Below are 6226 nucleotides of genomic sequence, written 5' to 3'. Positions count from 1 at the left end.
GCGCTCCGACCAAACCTCCCAAGAGATGAGCATCATGAGGGAGGCGAGCGCCTTGGGCGAGCTGAGACGGATCTGCAGGTTAGCGTTCCACCATTCTCTGACCGAAGCCCTTGTCACCCAGGTAGACGTGGTGATGTGATGCATGCCGAGCCATGGGAGGACGTCATTCCAAATGCGCATGGTGTAGCGGCACTGGAAAAGCAGATGAGCCGCAGTTTCTTGGGTTTGCTTGCAAAGAGGGCATAGACTGCAATTAGGCCAACCACGGCGGCTCAAGCGGTCCGAAGTCCAAATCCTATCTTGAAGAACGAGCCAAGCAAAAAACTTGCACCGAGGGGGCGCCCACACCGTCCACACCGAATGGACAAGGTCCGAGGTGGTGAGGCCTTCACATTGAGCCTTGTAAGCCGAGGATGCAGAATATATCCCATCTTTGGTGAACTTCCAAATAATTGAGTCTTCAACGTCGTCATCGAGGGCCACCGTTGCTAGTTTGTCCCAAAGGTTAGCAAACTGTTGGATGTGTTCAAGGGAGAGGCCATTGGAGCTGTCAATATTCGCAATCCATTGATTGTTGGCCATAGCTTGCTGAACCGAGGAGTTTTTCTTGCGAGAGAGGTTGTAGAGACCGGGAGCTATGTCACAGGGGCACAATCCTCCTAGCCAAGATGAGTTCCAGAACCTCGTTGTCCTTCCATTTCCAACAGTGACTGTAGTGGCCGCCGCAAAGAAATGACAGTCGTCATCCGTGCATGGCAGTCCCATGCCAATCCATGGCTTGCTCTTATCTTTCCACTCAAACCATAACCATCGAAGTCTCAGGGCCCTAGCAAATTTGTTCAGATTAAGCACTCCCAAGCCGCCCTTGTTCTTTGGTTTGCAAGCGAGGTCCCAGTTTACCTTGCATTTCCCTCCAGAAACCTTGTCCGTGCCCGCCCAAAGATATGCACGGCGGATGCTATCAATTTTCTGAAGGACCTCCACCGGTATGTCAAGAGGAGTGAGATGATATATTGCGATGGCCGTTAGGACAGCCTTGACAAGGACCGTTCGGCCTGCAGCAGCCACATGTCTCCCTTGCCAAGAAGGGAGCTTGCCCGCGATCTTATCTTCAAGATGCTGGAAATGGATTCTCTTGAGACGCTTAACAGACAGAGGAAGGCCAAGATAGCGCATCGGAAATGACGAACGGACTGCCGGAAAAGCATGAAGAATGTCGTCCAGATTTACACCATCACATCGAATAGGGGTGTGATGCCCCCGATTCAATCGTACACTAATCATGCACGCAAATGTGTACGATCAAGATCAGGGACTCACGGAAAGATATCACAACACAACTCTAAAACATAAATAAGTCATACAAGCATCATAATACAAGTCAGGGGCCTCGAGGGCTCGAATACAAGTGCTCGATCATAGACGAGTCAGCGGAAGCAACAATATCTGAGTACAGACATAAGTTAAACAAGTTTGCCTTAAGAAGGCTAGCACAAACTGGGATACAGATCGAAAGAGGCGCAGGCCTCCTGCCTGGGATCCTCCTAACTACTCTTGGTCGTCGTCAGCGGCCTGCATGTAGTAGTAGGCACCTCTAGTGTAGTAGGAATCATCGTCGACGGTGGCGTCTGGCTCTAGGGCTCCAGCATCTGGTTGCGACAACCAGGTAGAAGGGAAAGGGGAAAAGAGGGAGAAAAGCAACCGTGAGTACTCATCCAAAGTACTCGCAAGCAAGGAGCTACACTACATATGCATGGGTATATGTGTAAAGGGCCATATCGGTGGACTGAACTGCAGAATGCCAGAATAAGAGGGGGATAGCTAATCCTGTCGAAGACTACGCTTCTGGCAGCCTCCGTCTTGCAGCATGTAGAAGAGAGTAGATTGAAGTCCTCCAAGTAGCATCTCCAAGTAGCATCTCCAGTAGCATCGCAGTAGCATAATCCTACCCGGCGATCCTCCCCTCGTCGCCCTGTGGAAAAGCGATCACCGGGTTGTCTGTGGAACTTGGAAGGGTGTGTTTTATTAAGTATCTGGTTCTAGTTGTCATAAGGTCAAGGTACAACTCCAAGTCGTCATGTTACCGAAGATCACGGCTATTCGAATAGATTAACTTCCCTGCAGGGGTGCACCAACTTACCCAACACGCTTGATCTCATTTGGCCGGACACACTTTCCTGGGTCATACCCGGCCTCGGAAGATCAACACGTCGCAGCCCCACCTAGGCAAAACAGAGAGGCCAACACGCCGGTCTAAACCTAAGCGCATAGGGGTCTGGGCCCATCGCCCATAGCACACCTGCACGTTGCGAGGGCGGCCGGAAGCAGAACTAGCCCCCTTAATACAAGAGCAGGCTTACGTTCCAATCCGGCGCGCGCCGCTCCGTCGCTGACGTCTGAAGTGCTTCGGCTGATACCACGACGCCGGGATACCCATAACTACTCCCACGTAGATGGTTAGTGCGTATAGGCTCGTAGCCAACTCAGATCAAATACCAAGATCTCGTTAAGCATGTTAAATATCCGCGAACGCCGAACAGGGCCAGGCCCACCTCTCTCCTAGGTGGTCTCAACCTGCCCTGTCGCTCCGCCACAAAGTAACAGTCGGGGACCGTCGGGAACCCAGGCCCACCTCTACCGGGATGGAGCCACCTGTCCCTTCAGCCCCCATCTCCGAACAGTACCACAGTAATGTAATAGTGTAAAGTATATAGTATATACCCGTGATCACCTCCCGAAGTGATCACAGCCCAGTAGTATAGCATGGCAAACGGACAAGAGTGTAGGGCCACTGATGGAACTCTAGCATCCTATACTAAGCAGTAGGATAGCAGGTAAAGGTAACAACAGTAGTAGCAAGGACAGGCTATGCAGCAGTATAGGATTAACTGAAAGCAGTAACATACTACACTACTCTAATGCAAGCAGTATAGAGAAGAGTAGGCGATATCTGGTGATCAAAGGGGGGGCTTGCCTGGTTGCTCTGGCAAGAGAGAGGGGTCGTCGGTGACGTAGTCGACCACAGGGGCATCAGCATCGGTCTCGGAGTCTACCGGAAAGGAGTAACGGAGGGGGAACACAATAAATAACGGAGCAATCAAATGTAACACAAAGCAAGACGCGGCAATACGTTGTGCTAGGGGTGACCTAACGTAGGGATGGGCGATACCGGTGAAGGGGGAAACATCCGGGAAAATATCCCCGGTGTTTCGTGTTTTTGGGCAGAGGAGCCGGAGGGGGAAAGTTGCGAGTTTGATATGTTAGGGGTGCGTGGCGGACGAACGGACTGCGTATCCAGATTCGTCTCGTCGTTCTGAGCAACTTTCATATACAAATTATTTTCATCCGACTTACGGTTTATTTTATATGATTTCCTAAAGTTTTAACAATATCCTAGAATTTCTGGATTCATTATTATTTCGAAAATAAAAAGTAAAATTACTCTTGTCAGCTAGTGTAGTGCCAGGCACAGTCAATGACATGTGGGGGCAGGTCAAAGTCAACAGCACAGCCGGTGTTGACTAGGTCAATCAGTGAATAGTGCATGGGTCCCGCGTGTCATAGACTTAAGCATTTTTAACTTGTCTGATCATTTTAATTTACAGTAGGGTTCACATGTCATAGGGTCTAGACTAACTAATCAGTTAAACCGAAATAAACTAAATAGGAGGGTATTATGGGCTAATAGGGGATTAGCCCCTTAATTGGGCTGGTTGGGGACCCGCTAGCAGAGGCACAAAGGCCAGCCCCAGCGTGGTTGTACGCAGGCGCGCACGAAGGCCAGGCGCCAGGACGTAGCGGGTGCGGGCGTGACCATTGCAGGCGGGCGCGCACGGACGGGCGTAGGGCACGGCGCGAGCGGCAGAGGCAGTTGTAGTTGCTGCCGGTGTCCTCGCACTCTCTCGATGCTCTGTAACTGAAGAACTGTGAGAGAGTACTTTGTGTTGCGTGCTACTAACTGCAGCGCCATGTCGTTACAGCAAGAGATCCTTCCTAATCTACCAGCCACGTTTGAGCTAATGGCCACACTATCCCACGGGAGCTAACACCGCGACACTAGCTACTACATGCACAAAACAAAGACTTGCATGTACGGTGCATGCTTATACTGACGAAACTGAATAAATCGACACCTAGCCTAACTGAAGAAGGAAGCAGCAGGATTCAATGTCAAACAACAGCGGCAGGAGCAATAGGGGCCACGGCAGCGACGGATACAAGCGCGCACAGCAGTAGGCACAGCCGCCGCATGGGCTGCCGCACGGGTGGCTGTAGGTGTGCGGCCAGACTGTGCGCGGGGATGCAGTGGAGCACAAGGGTCGAGGGCGGCCATGGCGTGAGCGGACAGGCGCGTTGTCTTCGTGGGAGCTCAAGGAGCTCGAGACCAAGCACAGGTGCGAGCGACAGCAGCTGTGAGCTTTGCGACGACATGGCCGGCGGCGATGAGCTTTGGCCGCGATGGGAACGGCGGCTACGGACACGGATTCGAGAACTAGGGAGAGGGCTTTCGAGCGGGAGCTCACCGGGGAGCGCACTAAAGGCTCGGTGAGGGCCCGGAGCGCAGGACGACGACGGAGTCAACGGAGGCGCGCCGGTGGACGAAGGTTGAAGAAGAGTTCGATCCGCTCGATGTAGTGGCCCCGGGCTCGAACGGTGGTGCGTAGACGACGTAGGGGACGACGGTGAACCTCCCGGACGCCAACGGACGACGAAGGTGGCCGATGGCAACATGTACGACAACGATGGCGACGCGGCGACAACAGCTTCGGGCAACGGCGTCGGGTTGCCGCGGGGAAGACGAGGGGAGGGAGATGGGGGCGCGAGGAGGGGGAGTGGGGATCCGGCTAGGTTTAGAGAGGGGCACCGGGGTCTTGTAGGCTGGGGTCGCCGGCCGGATGGACGCCACGGCGTCGGCCGGTGCCGTGGCGGGCATCGGCTCTGCCCACGTCCCCCTCTGTGAATAGAGGAGGAGGCGACGTGGGGAGTGGGCCGGCCTGGCCTGGCCAGCTGGGCCTTGGCCCAGGGGAGGGGTTTTTTCCTTTTCTCTTGTTTTATTTTCGGTTTTGCCTTTTTCTTTTTTTATGTTACCTTTCCTGTTTTAGTTTTGTTTCTTATTAATTTTAGTTTTAGTAAAATATACACGTAGCAATATAAATTAGTATTTCAACTTAGCCCATAGTCACAAAAAGTCTAGTCCTCAAATAAATTAGTTTGATATTTTATTAATTACCAAAGGTATTTAAATTATTGTCTTTACTGCTGTTTTATTCATCTTATGGTATTTAAAAATTTATAAAGGTGTGGTTTCTCCACCATAATTACCTATGCATTATTTAGTTCACTCAGAACATTTTAATTTTAAAGTTTGGAAACTTTTGTTGTTTGCCTATGTTTTAAATTTGAATTTGAATCGGGTTCGAACTAACGCAAGATTAGCAACAGTAATCAAAGTGACGTGGCACCATTAGCAGAGAATTACTGTAGCTTAATTATTCGGGCGTCACAATTCTCTTCCACTACAAGAAATCTCGTCCCGAGATTTAAGAGGTGGAAAAAGGGGGAAAGTTCTCGTTACGAAATTCTAGGAGATCTTCTCGGTCTTGGTTGCTCTTCTCAAGGAGTTTGCTCCATGCTGTTTATCCCTCCATTCCTCTACTTCTGTGCGCCGGGACGAAGTTGTCATCCTTTCTTTGGGAACTCCATCTTACTTACGTAAAATGATAAGGGGTAACTCGAAAGAACGGAACTCTGCACGGCTGCTTATCCGGTAGATAACATTAGGAAGGTGGCGAAAAGTAACTCTCGAATTGAAACTTAAGAAATTATTGAGAGCAAAGTAAGAAGGTGCAAAGTAGAAGTTTCAAGCACATAGGCAATCGTTCGTTGCCTGATACAAAATGTGAAAGGGGTTCAGAGCAATGGGAATAAGTATTGTGTCTGATACACGAATAGATCACTTGGCAGGTGGCCCGTGAGTTACATAAGAAGTCAAGCGCGAGGAATAACTTTAGAAATCAGGGGTGTACAGGAGAGTCAGGTTTTCATCCTGTGGAACTGTGGGTTATGGGCCCACCATGTGGGTTGAAAGTAGGAAGGGTGGTGACATCTTGCACAGCCACGACAGGGAGGCATGTCAGAGGAAAGATTGTCATATATGTGGGCAACAACAACGGTACAAAGGGCAAGGGACGAAGAGAACCATTTTTCTGCTCGTTGAACGAGCCGG

The sequence above is a fragment of the Triticum dicoccoides genome, chromosome 1B (genome assembly GCF_002162155.2).
Source record: "Triticum dicoccoides isolate Atlit2015 ecotype Zavitan chromosome 1B, WEW_v2.0, whole genome shotgun sequence".
In the NCBI taxonomy this organism is placed as follows: Eukaryota; Viridiplantae; Streptophyta; class Magnoliopsida; order Poales; family Poaceae; genus Triticum; species Triticum dicoccoides.
The sequence above is the reverse complement of the archived record's forward strand: the minus strand, read 5'-3'. Positions refer to the sequence as shown.